Source organism: Anser cygnoides, chromosome 9 (genome assembly GCF_040182565.1).
Source record: "Anser cygnoides isolate HZ-2024a breed goose chromosome 9, Taihu_goose_T2T_genome, whole genome shotgun sequence".
In the NCBI taxonomy this organism is placed as follows: domain Eukaryota; kingdom Metazoa; phylum Chordata; class Aves; order Anseriformes; family Anatidae; genus Anser; species Anser cygnoides.
In genome coordinates, this window is record NC_089881.1 from 23,990,291 (window position 1) to 24,002,567 (window position 12,277).

General features: G+C 38.3%; 1 long non-coding RNA gene across 1 annotated transcript; it reads right to left on the bottom strand.

Annotated features, from left to right (window-relative positions):
- Positions 1 to 8,251: 8,251 nt before the first annotated feature.
- Positions 8,252 to 11,920, bottom strand: LOC106043557 (uncharacterized). Its single transcript, XR_007161571.2, has 3 exons — positions 10,681 to 11,920; positions 9,415 to 9,575; positions 8,252 to 8,365 (listed from the first exon to the last, which is right to left on the bottom strand). It is a non-coding gene; the product is annotated as an uncharacterized lncRNA (long non-coding RNA).
- Positions 11,921 to 12,277: the final 357 nt, after the last annotated feature.

The following is a 12,277-nucleotide window of genomic DNA, read 5'->3' on the forward strand; positions in this document are numbered from 1 at the left end:
GGCCAGATATTCAGCAAAGTCCTCCTGCACCCCTCAAGCCCAAAATCTCGCTTTAGACACCGCTTTTTCACACAACAGGCCAGTGCTCAAGGAGCTGGCAGTGGTGGGTCTGGGGCATGAGGCTCTGCCACGCCAGATGCCTCTGTGCACAGAGCAACCCCAGTGCCCGTGACGTGCTGGCTGCTCCCAGCAGCTGGAATTTCTTCTATGCAATTACACGTGCAGCCTCACCAAACCAAGCATAAATTATGAACTGGAAATGGTGAGGTTTATTTTTTAATGGCCAGGAAGAGCCAACCCGCAATAGATTCCTGCACCCTTTGGAAGGTGACTTTGGGGAACCATCTGAGTTAATAAAGAAACAGCCGCATGAGGATGTCACTATTTGCAAAGGGTAATGGCAGCAAAAGCCTTTCTCTGCCAGTCTAAATCACATCTCAGCCTGAAGCAAGTATGAGCTGCAGGGTTTTCTAGGGCTGTTGCTGTTAGTCAAGGATATATATGCAGTGAGCATATACCCTTGGCTGGAAATCACAGAGCTCCTGTGACAAGGAAACAAGGCTCTTGCCAGCTTATTGCCCAGGGCTACCCCTGGCATGTGATATAGCATTACTGGTGCAGGCAAATGTAAATAAGAAGATACTAAAGCAAACTTTGTTTACTGATGCAAACTGCCAAGCATAATATAAGTTTGCAGGGTGAATGCATGCTCCGTCATAGAAACTAAAAAGACTTTATTTTTTTTCTCTTCATTTTGGTCCCCAGAATTTAATGGGCTTTGTGTTGAGCAGCACCTACATTTTTTAGTCTCTAGGAAACCTTCATACAACCCCATAATATGCCCAGAGAGCGCTGTAATTCTTATCAATGTAATGTACCCTTGTTCATTACTCATAGACACATTTTATTTCAAAATCCTAAGCATCTTTTCATCCCACAACATGTTGATAGAAAATCCTCCTTAGTTATGGACTGATCTTTCCTCTAGCAAATGGGACAATAAGCCTACCTATTTCTGCTCTGACAATTTCCATGTTGAATCTTAAGGATTGTGTGGGTATTTTTGTTTTTACAGTAATGCACAATGCAGATGAACAACCCAAATGAGCTTACAAACTTTTACCACATGTACTGAGTTCACCCAAGATTAACCTTAGTGCAGGAGGAATTTATCACTATCATAGGAAGTACAGGCAACGCCATGGTAACAAGAATTTAGCAAGGGATAACTAGGGATGTTGATAGACATCATTGTGCACATGATTTACTTCTAAGACTGTTTCATCTATACTTTCATATCTGCTATGTTTTCAGGACTACTTTATAGTGAATTATAATTTTGGAAGCTCTAGTTCTAAAGTGATCGTGAGATACTTGTGACCTGGAGAGTCACACTGAGTGAGTGCAAACAATCCCACCCAGATGAATAAAATGTTTAAAGTTAAAATTAAACAAATACACAGCAAAATCTGTGCCGCGCTTTTTAAGCCAAGAAATTTCATGTGAACATTGAAACTATTATTTTCAGTTGTAGCATTGTGTTTGAAAATTTGAGAGAGGTGTTCTTTGGGGTTTCAGCTGTTCCGTTTTGTATGCAAATTTAGCAATAAAGTTGTACAAATTTAGTAATAAAGTTGACTGAGATAACATATTTGATGTGCAAAGACTTTCTAACAAAATATCAGTAACATTTTCCCTGATGTATTATTGTATTATTAATGTATATTTTCTCATACCTAATGAATCCTTCCTGAATTATCTTTTTTGTTTGTTGTTGTCGTTTGTTTTTGCTGCTGTTGTTTGTTTGTTTGTGGTATCTAGGAGAGTTTGTATCAACTAAAATGGCACTTATTATGTAGGTAACATTTATAAAATTCTGTGTGAAATTTTTATCATTTAGTTCACAGTATGTTGGTAAGAGTTAATTCAGTTCAATTAAAAGCCAAAACAGAAATAGCTAATAAAACATTGACAGTGAAATATATGGGTTTCTTTCTATAAAGAAGAAGCTGAATGAGGAACCAAATGTCTAAAAATAGGTTTAAATTTTTGAACGGTATTGAATTATTGAATTGCGTTCTAGTGGTGTAGACTAAATAATGGATTCACTAGATTCAGCCCTACAGGATTTACCAGAAGATCAGATAAATACAGTTAGAGACATGAGTGAAAATATAAAAATGTCATCAAGAACTTTCAAAGAAAATCTTGTTTTTAAAAGCAGACTAACTGGAGACAAACTGAAAGAAAGAGATGGATATTGGCTGCTTAATTAGATAAAGCCAGTACCTTAATTTTAATGAACTTTCAGGAAATGCAAGTGGCATTAAAGACCACAGCAATTTGCATCAACAAGTTCCTAATGGGTCTGATAGATAATATTGCCTTTAGCTAGAAAACATCTACAATAAGAGCTACTTAGCATTCCCCTTGTATAGAAACACATTCCAAACATTTCTGGCCAATTTATTTTAAATACTTTGTCTTTGTTTTCAAAATCTCCACACTTACACTGCAGAATGGGCAGGATTAATCAGTGCTGATAAGCCTAATTGAGGGCAGTTAGAGATGTGAACGTGAATATATAGAAAGCTACCTTTTAATGATCCCTTCGTAATTATCAATGGAGAATTCCCATTATTTCTTGGCAAACTGAAACAAATCAAAGACTCTGTTTATTAAAAATCTGTGCAGAAACCAAAGGTGTAAGCTGCTACCATATCTTATGGTGCAAAAGCCGACCAATGAGAGGAAAATGAACACCTTTGGCAATTTTGGAACAACATAAAAATGTATTTCAAAGCTATTAAAATTTTTCAAGCAAGATCAGGAAAGATTTATGAGTTGGCGGATTTATTGGAAAGGCACACCTTTCCTGGACTTCAGCTCTTTCAGCTGCAGAGGAAGAAAAATGTGTTTTGTTTCTACTGGTTAAACTCATCAGACCAAGCAGAAACCCTCTGTATACTTCTGAACCTGCAAACATCTGCTGCAAGCTTCCTTAACTCATCATTTGGCCAGATGTCTATAAGCGACTAGACTGCAGATGGCAGCAAGGGGTGGGGGGGTGACAGTCATTTGCCATCTTCCCAGTTGTTGGGAACAGAAGAGGACGTTCCAAAGGATGGGAAGACATTCCCAATGGCCACCTCTCCCTTCCTCCTTCTGGCACAGCAGGTGCTCCACATGTGCCCGGGCTGTGGGCATTCCTAACGGTCTCACCGTAATTTTCAACCAGCTATTGGGGAATTAGTCTGAGCATTGGAAGCTACAATTTTCTGTCTTATTAAAGGTGGCCTGAGGAATCACTCCATGTCAAACAAGAGCTTTGGAACTGCACGTGGTCACCACAGGCATGGCGATAGACTGTAGACAGGGAATGGAAGGAGGCGATGAACATTAGAAAAAGGAGAAAACATAATGGCTAGCCATGAAGAGTCTGGGAAATAAAGTAACATAAGAGAATGAATAACTGTGAATGCTTGATAACAATCATATTAGTTTGCTTGGAGTGTTTTTTAGGTGCAGAAATGTCTGAAAAAGTCTGGGATGTGAGATGAAGGCTCTGTAAAGGCTTTTGTCTATTAGGATCTCCTGCATGGCCAACAGTGCCAGAGTAATGACTAAACTGGGGAATCTGTTTTGGACAGCCACCCCCTCCCTGCCCCCTGTGCTGTTGCAGAGGATCCAGGTATGACCACCAACATCACCGATTTCGCAAAACTTTTTGACTGTTCTTACAGCATGACGATACACCGTGGTGATAGACACCAGCTTGCAAAGCAGGTCCGGGATGTCACGAGAGTTGCTGCTCTATCTTCTCAGTGAGGGAGAAGCCCAGGTGCCTTCTTAGGAGGCACCTTGGGTGCAGAAACCAAGCCCATGGCCAAGTACCAGCACCAGTGAGCTGGTCCTGAGCGCAGCAGAGCTCCACGCACTGTGAGGGGCTGGGGCAAGCAACGGAGCCGAGTGTGGGCCACAGCTGACACCACACTTGATATGTATCTTAAGGAAAATATCATCTGTATAATGTGCCATTATGCACTGATGCTGCCACGCTTTGTTAGTTGCCAGTTTTGGGTCATTTCCTTTTGAGAAGCTGCTCGGGGGTTATTCCTGAGCCTGAATAGGAACTACCAGCGAGTGCCGCAGGGGCAGATGTGCCTCCTGAGCTCTGTTTCGGTGGCTGCACTGTGAGGTTCTCCACTCAGCTCCGAAAATGCTTCCCTGTGGCGTCAGTCACAGCTCTTCCAAGTGCAGAAAGTTTCCAGGTGTGAGTTAGAAAAGTTAACTTTAGAAAGTGACAGCTTGCCCTTTTCGTTATCACTCTAGACCTCATACAAATATTTCTAACTTTTATTATTATTATTATTGTTATTTATACAGGTACATTTGGAAACGTTCATCAGCTCAGTTTTAGTCTTCTGAAATGACTTTGTTGCAGTGCCTATAAATGGCTATTGCAGATAGCTATGCATCGTTTCAGGAATTAATTGCTTATTAAACTCTTGGTTTGGGGTGGAAATGTATGGAAGATTTCTGCAAAGGCTGATGTTTGTGATATTAGCTGACTGCTTACTATTAGAAAATTGAGAGCAATTATTTCAAATTAGAATCCACTGAGCCAACTCTTGCATGTTCAGATACGCGCCAAGTAACAGCTCTTAAAGGTCCATGAAGTGCGTTTAACCATCACCCTGTGTTATTGTGCCAGTACACAGAGCATGCACACAAGTTTTACCTGCTCAAAGACACTCAGAAATATACTTTCTCTGAAAGGGATATAAACAGTGCCTGTCATTTGTCACTGTTCATGAAACAGGAGGAAAAAAAAAAAGCATGCATTCATCGATAAAAAAGAGCCTTATTATGTCATTAGGTACCTAAACTGGAATTTGAAAAAGTAAAGATTTAGTTTAGCCACTAAGGGTTAACTTTGGAGAATTAATATAATTCTTGAGTCTCAGAAAAGCAATAAGATCCTGAACTGAAGGACTAGGTCTGTATGTAGGACACAAACTTGCAAAGAACTTCCCAAAGTAGTATTGATGACACAACCTGTCGTCTTGCTCTCCAGTGGTCAGGCACTGCTGCAGTTGCTCCCTTTGCTGCCAACACCGACACACCTGGGTGCGAGCAGTAGTGGCTCCTGAGGACATGCAGGGCTTCCACATCTCACAGCACAGCGTTACCTTGGCAATGTCTTGGGACTTTCTCTCTGGAGCTTTTTTTGATAAACAGCAATAAATAAATAAAGTTTTGCATGTCAGTGTACTGGTGATGTATTTCAACACCTACATCACTTCTTATTAGACCTACTCATTCTCAGTGCTTGTTTATCCTGGTGGAAATCTAATAAAAGACTTTCTCATTCTTTTTAATATCTTCTGTAACAATTACTGTCTATCTGCCCTTGGTGATTATTTCTTATATTCTCATACATGGTCCAAATATTACCTTTCAGAGCTGGATATTTAGAGGCAGTTCGGATTTAAATTGTATAGGTAATGTAGCTCTTTTAATTGCATATTTTTCTGAATTTAGATTAAGCTAAATAATGGGATGTCATCCATTTCAAATTCAAATTAGGGTAACTTATTCCACCAACAAGTGAACTTTGTCTTCATAATCTAGCTCAGCAAGCAAGCGTGATGTAACATAGAAAGTAGTAACTGAGAGTGCTTTAACTGATGAATGCACCATAAGAAATGCAGCTCCATGTTTGACAGCTGGACCACTGAATTTTTATTTTTATTAATTGGGAGACCTTTACAATAACCTCTGTTAATCAGTGGCTAAGCAGCTCACAGCGCACTGTCAAGAGATCACTTACAAATGACAATGCTGCACTCCCATTTAAAGATATAAATGGGAAAGTGTGCTACAGTCCAGTATTTGTTGAATTTTGCAGAATTAAAACCAGGCCACAGCATTTTCAGTGCACAATGTGAGCTTATGGAATTTCATAACATATTTCTGTTCCGCATAGTGATGTTTCCTCCTTTCATATAGTAAATTTTATAAAGGCAATTGTACCTAGAACAATTTGGGCTATTTGCAAAATTTGGAAAATTGCATTTTATGTAATACATGTAAAAAAAGGATGTGTTTCATCCAACTCAATATTCATTTTATAGAATTGCAGTTCCCTACTTCCTTTATCGCTCTTTAACAGGCTGGCAGGAATGGGAATCTGAGTGCTCCTGTCCTTGAGCAATTTTAATTGAAGATGCTCTGAAGGGGTGAACTGTGCTGACACGTACTCTGCATCGGGGTCCTCTCCGGTCACTGGCAATTACAATCCCCTCTGAAATGTTCTGTAACACTCTCCACCCAAGCATGTTAAACCACTTTGCACATATTATATACTGACTAATTAATGAGGGCATCTTCAGAGATTTGTAAATATGATCTTCAGGCTATTGTTCAGGAAACTGAGGCACAGAGAAGTGAAACCCCTGCGGAGAGGACCCAGCTTGCCATCACACAAGGATGAGGAAGGAGCTCAGGTGTCCAGCTCCCACCACTGCTGTGTGCACACAAGACAGCGACCTATTCCTCACCACAGTAACACCATCATTTTACTACTACTATTTTTTCTTTCCTTAAAAAGGCTGTATTATAAGAGGTTTGAATGTCATCAGGAAAAAAGTTTGTTTAAACACTGTTAAATGTTTGACAAATCCACAAAACCAAGGAAATTCAGACTTAAGGCTGAAAATCCAGACTGACACTCCAGCCTTACCAATACTGCTACAAACCTCCTTGCTTTTGTGCTTGAAAGTCAGACCTCTTACTTTAGTAAATGCTGTTTTTTGTAGTTAAATTATAGTAACAAATGCTCCAGTTTCACTAAACCCCACTACCTACAAGATTTGGATTACTCAAATGTAACCTAAATCCTTTCTGCTGGTGGTGTGTTCATTTGAAGATAAGTAACAGGGTAAGTAGGCTAATATTGGATCGGAATCTCCTATGGATAGTTCAGCACATCTCTAATTTTGTTGTCACTATTTTTCTAGCTAAATTTAGATGAAAGAGGAAGACGTTTATTTCTTGCCTGCTGGTTGCTTCCCCCTCCTCCGCAAGGTATCGAGAATTCTGTTGTAGAAACTCATACACACAAAGAAGTTACAAGTGCCAACCACAGTACCGTATTGATTTCCACCATACTTCCAGTGAATTTGATTATCCTGTGGATGATACTGGCCCACAATAATTAAGGTCCCAGTACTGTAACATAAGTTTGGTCCTCAAACTCACCTTGTTGCAGATACAGATCCAAAACATATTATTTATTTGTTTACTATGCTTTTAATAAAGTTTTGACCACTCAGATCCTACAAACATCAGTCTTCAAGTGGAGAAAGCTCAACCCCAGCCTTTTCTGGTAGTGGAAAATTGCTCGCTTACTCTTTCCCCCATGTTCACACCCAACCAACCCTATCAGAAAGCACCTAAACTAGTCATGAAATTTATCACATTAGTAGATTTTAAGGCATCTAGAATTTTGTCATGAGAAAGGAAGGCTTTTATCCCTTCTTACAGGGAATGCACAACTAGGTCCTGTTTTTCACCTTCTGGAAGTTTTAAAATACTTAGTTTTTCCTCTTAACTCCTCTGCCTTTGATTTCCAGAAAATAAAAAATTAAAAACAGACAGATTGTTTCTCTTGATGAGAGTGAATAAAGAGGGTGCTGCTATACCCTTTTCCCTCTTGGTTTCATCCAGCAATATAAACAGAATGTGGAGGGGAAAAAAAAAAAAAAAAAAAAAGGATTAAACTCACCAACAAACAAACAAAAAAAAGAAAACCACAAAACTAACAGGAAGGTTTGAGTAGGCCTGAGATGGAAAAGAGGCATAGGAATTGTGAACAAACAGTTCACCCACTATATAGCTTTCTGGCTAGAGCTTTATTGTTTTGAACTTTCCCTTTGGCACAGATCTAACTAGTGTTTGTGAATATTTGTCACCTACATTTTCTAGGGAAAAAGACCAGTGGAGGATGAAGCCTGACAACACAGATCAAAATACTGGAATAATTTTAAAGCACAATAAAAGCTTTACAATGCAGCAGATGAATTAGGAAAAATTTTGTGCGTACTGGCCTATCCTAACAAAATATAAATTAGAAAGGACTTATAGTGAGGATTTATGTCTGTCAACATGGAACTTAATGAAAAGCAAATCTTGCTTTATGTAAGACTCCTTAATGCTGGAAACCCAATCCCCAGCTTGGTTACCAGAGTGTAAATACAAACTAACTCCACTGCGCCTGATGATCCTGCGGTGGATTTCCAGCTTGCTCTTGAGTCCAATAATTTATAGTAGAGGTGGAGCCAGCTGTCAGCTAGCAATTTGCCTAGAATGAGAACAATATGTTCACATAAGCATAAAGGTGTCCTAAACTTACATACTGCCACTCAGCTATTATTCATTAATGCTTTCCTCAATTATATTCATTTTTAAGCCTAGCACCTTACTTTTTATGCTCGAGGCATTTGCCTACAAAGTCATTTTAATATTCAAGCTACAGAGGTGTTTGCTGTCTTTGACTCAGTTGACATTTACTTCCGAGAAACTGAACTGAAGAGGCTGGTAATTTCTATAAGAGGTGTTGGCATTAATTTTCTTGCTGTTGTGCCTTGTTGCTCCAGTAGATCTTTGTAGATGCCAACATTGCCTAATTTTTTCCACTTTTACTTATGTTTGACAGGTTACTTATTGCTTATTGACTGTAGGAGTTTTATTGTGCAATTTTGCTTCCTCAGCCTTAGTATTCAGGAAAAAAAGACTTTATATGTCTCATGACAGGGTGTTTATCTGACACTAAGTCCTTTTGTTACAAGTCAAACTTTCAAAGAAATTATTATAACTTCCACTACTTAACTATTAGCAAACTGTGTACACTTTCATTTCTGATTATATGGAATGAAGAAAATGTGATAATTTGCTGAGTGCCACAGAACTGTCTAAATAATGTTCAGTCCCCTTCTTATCTCTTATTCCTGTACTCTCAGACAAGGGAAATTACATATCTTTCATAGAAAAAAATCTATACTCATGAGTGCGAGGATTAACAAGATATATTTTAAACTTGTATTACATATTTAAAACACAAAAAGATGAGTACCTTATGGCAAGTATCTTTTCTAAGGTCATAGTCTGCCAGCTGAATAAGAAATAAAATTATAATGATTGGAGACAAACAGTAATTGCAAAGACAAATATTCATAAATGTGTTAAGATCGAGCTAAAGGCTTGGGTCAGTAATTATCTTTGCATAATACTGTTCAGTGTTAATATCGTGTTGTATTACTCATATAGATAGATATTAACACACAATTCCTTTCAGATTTATGGATCCAGACTATAAACAGAGCTGCTTTATCTGACTTGAGAGAAACTTACTTTTTAGAAGTCGGACCATGGTCTGTTTGAATAAAATGGCATGATGTGGAAAAGTCAGGAAAGACCTGGTATCTTCATGATGTTTTTCTTCTTTAAACTCCCACTTCGCATCTTTTGCTTCTTGCCAATAACTAGCACCGAATATATTACAGAGGAATCATCTACAGAAGGAAAAAAAAATTATGAAAAGTAATTTCAGCCAAAACACTCTGTCCCTTTCATGACAATAATTTGGAGGTTTATATCCACAACCCTGTTAATCTCAGTAGCTCAGTGGCCATACTGGTCTCAAGCCTTCCTCTATAAAAGTCACGGTATATTTTGGAAATGATTCTTTCTGCCAAGCCACCTTTGCAAGCACACTTTTCATGTTTTGCTGCAAGAAGCAACTCAAGAAGCTCAAGCCTAGCCAAGGTTGTGTTTTGCCTCAGTTTGAGAAGAGTGGAGCTTGCCCAGCTGTGGAAATGCCAAAGGAATTTGTACAAAGACCATAAAACTCAAGCAAAACTGGGACATGATCATACCACACCTTTGTGATCTTAAAACTGTGGCTGTGTACGTGTGGATAGGGAATATAGGCACTGCCTTTGAAAAGTGCCAGTTTTGTTTTTAATGCCCAGCATTAGCAGACAAAAATAGAAAGATAATATTGGATCATCTGAAAACACTCCCAGATGCATGCTTTTAGCAGGTAATTGCATTTTCTTGCAACGTGATAAAGAAAATCAATGAATTGAATACAGAAAGTGTGAAATGAATATCTGCGTCTTAGTATTCACAGGAAAGTCAGCAGAATTTGGTCAGCAGAACCTATCCAGGTCTTGTCAATATACAGGCTGCATGCTTCTCTGGGGAGGGGAGAAAAAAATACACCCACAATTGAAATATACAATAAAATTATGAGAGTCCCATAGTCTGTTCATCCCTTTCCAAGATTCACTTTAGTTGCATACTATACTTCAAAAAACAGAAGAGAGCAGAAGAATAAGTTGCTGATTTAGAAGGCTTGGCTCTGTAGTGACTTTGTAAAGGCAGAGAAAACAGTTCTACAATTGCTGAAGGTGAGGTTGATATGGATACAGAGTTTTGACTTCATGAACTAATCAGATTTTTTCAATCAATTACCCTAATCCAAGCCACTAGGAGGCAAGCATCCGTCACCCGACTACATGACAGCAGGGACGCTGCAAAAAAAGTCCTCCGTTTTTGCAGTCATAGTCCAGTCCAGTGGAGTGGCTTAGTGACAGCATGGGGTTGCACACTCACCTCTTGCACACAAGCTCTCCGGTGCCGAGCCAGACTCACCAGCTCCCCAGCTGCAACTGCTGCTGAGCCCCTCTGCCGGGAAGGTACTTCTTAGTTCGCACTGATATTGTGTAATAAGGGAGTTTATTTGGCTATCGGCAGCGTTTTTGTGATGGGCTTTGGGTTTTCTTCTGTGCTGATAAAAATGGAATTAGCAGGTATTAGCAACTAAATTAGTTAGTAGGCATTAACAACAAAAGGAGTTGTTCAGGCTCACTGAAGCAGACATAATTCTAGTTACAGGTAAATGATTTTTTTTTCTTCAATTAATTGTTTATTTGCATTACTTTTTAGGTATTATCTCTTAAGAAATTAATTCCTCTTAACCACAGCCCAGCGAACTTTGACAGTCTATTTGCCACTGCCTTAGACTATTGCTTGTGGAGAAGAAACCCTTGCTATCTTCTCATTTACTCTCAGACAATGTGTCTGTAATCCCCAGAGGGCTTCTAATTCAACCTCAAGAACAGCAAAGTTTCAAATGTCTCTAGAGAAAATGGAGTTACAGAACACCAGCTGCAGAAAAGTATATGTTCAGGCTCTTCACACCTGTGTAATTAGTGCTCTGCTGAATTCGTTACAAATTATAAAAAACAATGATCTTATATATCACAGGACGTGGCACTGGCAGATTCTTACATTGGCATAGAACCTATTTTTTGCCGAAACTTTATTTTGATCTCATATTTATTTGTTTAAATGTTCTCACCATATAAACCAGTGTTCAAACAGTCCCTTGTTTGGAATGCAAAAACACATGGAACTCCTCTCAAATTCAAGACTATAGGTAGATTAACTTATTTGGTTGCAGTATTTCTTCAAGCCTTCTATAGAATATAAGATTAATGAAAGTCAGGCCATCTTAAAATGAAATGAACTGTAGTACGACTGTAAACTGGGAATGACAAGTTCAGATTTTTCCTTCAAGCTTTTAAGCATCTCTACTAATAGCTAAAATATTTCTGAAACAGTTTGACCTTTAAATTCTATTTGAAAAATGCTTCTTTTCTTTTCGGAAACTGCCTCCATTGAACCATTTCCAAGCCTCTAGGCAACTTTGAGTATCAAATAGAGAGTTGTTACAACTATTCTAAGATAATTTTAGAAGTGAATGATGAGAGAAAATTAGCCTTAATGCCCAAAAAGAATGGTAAAAAATATACAGAAACTCTCTTTGTAATGTCTATTTCATAATCCAAATATAAGTAATTTGATACAGACCTCCAGCTTTGTATGATTTCTGTTATGGAAACTAACATATTTCAATAGTAAGGTCTTTTGAGTTCCAAGCCCTGACTAATTGGGTTATGAACCCCAGAGAGATTATTAATTTTTTTTTATTATTTTTTTTCTGGTATTTGCATTTCAGCTATGGTACTCATGGAAATATTTGTCTAGGCTAGCTGAGAATAATGATTAAAATAGACAGAATGTTCATGAATGTTCATCATCTATATACGTCTTGTAAGACAAACAGAGATTAAATGTCAAATTTTAATACATTTTCTTTGCAGTACAATACCTTTGGTACAAACTAATAAAATTATATGACAATTTG